The sequence below is a fragment of the Nomia melanderi genome, chromosome 4 (genome assembly GCF_051020985.1).
Source record: "Nomia melanderi isolate GNS246 chromosome 4, iyNomMela1, whole genome shotgun sequence".
Taxonomy (NCBI): Eukaryota; Metazoa; Arthropoda; class Insecta; order Hymenoptera; family Halictidae; genus Nomia; species Nomia melanderi.
Window position 1 is genome coordinate 13,145,173 of NC_135002.1, and position 2,500 is coordinate 13,147,672.

The following is a 2,500-nucleotide window of genomic DNA, read 5'->3' on the forward strand; positions in this document are numbered from 1 at the left end:
TTCGTGCTAAAAATTACAAAGTCGCGTATGTAGTATTAGTATTTTCGTCGATATACATAATCGTAATATGTATAGCTTCCGTTTCATGCGTGCTGTACATACATTCTTAACGTATAAAGAAGGGGTAGCGGAGGGTGAGACGATTCTCCGTGCCCCGAAGCCTCGAAATAGCGTGCGTGTGCCGCAGGGGTTACGCGACGTTCCAAAAAACGCTATTACTGAAAACAAATGGAACGAAACAAGAACGGAAAACATGAATACGTTCCCGCGATCCATCAGCGAAGGTTATTCTCTGTGAGCAATTCTTTATTTTTTCGAAGATTTAAATGTCTTTGTCGAGAGAAGACCTAGTAATTCCAGTCAATTTCAAAGAGAAACTAAGAAACAGCGAACGGAGGAAAGGAATCGGAGGTTGTCGGTGGAGTAAAGGAAAAAAAGAAAAAAAACAGAAAAAAACCTGAGGAGATGGGGAAAAAATGCATACTCAACGAGGACCGACCCCGGTTAAAAGGTATCCTTTTCGAGCGATACACGTTTTCAGATAAATAAAAATCGAGTCGTGGTTTCGACTAAATCAATCCTAAATCATCGATCGAATACGACTAACATTGTATTTACCGCTCGACTAAATCCGTAACTATGGGTTGCTCTCTCTCTCTCCCTCTCTCTCTCTCTCTCTCTCTGTCTCTCCCCCTCTCCCTCTCCCTCTCGCGCATCCTCTCTCGCTCCCTCCCTGTCGCTCTCCCCCCCCCCCTCCCACCCTCTCTCTCTCTCTCTCTCTCTCTCTCTCTCTCTCTCTCTCTCTCTCTCTCTCTCTCCCTCCCTCCCTCCCCAACTTTTTTCTCTCGGTCAACCTTCCCAACTCTCACGATTTGGCACGATATAGAGAACTCACAGGTCGGACACGCGAGCAAGTGACGAAAAAGAAACAAAAAAAGAAGAAGAAAAACAAAAACGGCTGAACGCAAAATTTCTATCGTTCATCAGCGCGAAGGGATGTCTATCGTCTTAAAAAGGCGAGAATCTATTGCGAGGTATGTATATTATATATAATACTATATATTTATATATGCATATACGTATATATATATATATATAATATAACGTCGAGTTTCCTTTCGTCGGCATCGATTAACGGATTTCCGTCTTCGTTGAACAAGGAAGAACTTTTCGTAACGTGGCCGATACAGCTTCATCTTCTATGCGTATGCTTTTTTTTATTCCAATGCTTTCTTTCGTTTCTTCGATCGGCTAGCGCGCGCGGATTTTTCTTTTTCAATGTATCCGGGGGGTGGGGGGAACGGGTAAAAACGCGCATGTGCCCCGATAGACTTTTTCTGACGCGGGAGAGGAAGAGAAAAACAATATTGTGTATAATATATATATATATATATATACATATATTATACACTATATATATATATATATATTCTCCATATTTTTTCCTTCGTCCACCCGTTATATACATAAATACAGTCGTTGTTAATTCTCGAAGACCGAATCCAAAGACTAAAAATTAAGGCGTCTCTTATTATCCTGAGTATATGAACAATGTTCTGCATAATATTCCGACGCGTCGGCTATTTCGATTATTTCGTCTATAAAACCTTTTTTCTTTTATTCTCATTCATTTAGTCTTTTCGTTTCGTTTACTGTGTTTTTTTCCCTTCTTTTATTTTATTCACACGCACGCACACACGCACACATCCATACACTCTCTCTCTTTCTCTCTCTCTCTTCCTTCTCTCTGCTTCAATGAGTAAATGTGATTCCTAGAATCGCGTAAAGCATCCATTTTTTTTTGTTTTTTCCCATTTTTCTTTATCTTCGTTTGTTTTAATATTCTTTAGCGATCGCGAGGTTAACGTATAAAAAACGTGTCAAAAATATAACGGGAACTAGACACTTAGAATCGCGGACGCGGGAACGTCGGAAATTCTACTGTGGTTAACATGTGTAAGGCCTTTTGTGTATCGTTCAGTTATATATCTCGATATCTCTACCGGTGAACCGCTAAACCGTGTTTTTCCGTTAAACGAAACTTCTTTCGATGGATTCGACCGTTGAAAACCAGAGCCAGATCCACGTCGTTGCCGATACGTTACCTTCTCAGGGAATAAATGACTGTGAACAACAAAACTGCTTGTCTTTTCGAAAATAATCGTTATGCTTTATTAAATGTGTCGACAAATCACGATATAACGATTGTACTTTCCTAGTAATTGCCAAATACCCTTTGATATCTAACATATAGACGTCGCCAGTTTATCCTATATACCAACAAGTTGATATATAATTACTTCAATCTTATTCTATTTGACTATTTTTACTTGTAACAGTAACTCCGGACATGGGTCAATCTGGTTTCCAAAAGCTCAATGTATACCGTGCTCTTCTATAAAGCTTGGAACTTTTTTTCAAATAATCCCCGTACTCGGAAAGTACAGATGGTACAAAGTCGAACAACAAAATTAACAAACTACGGATGTTTATGCAATTA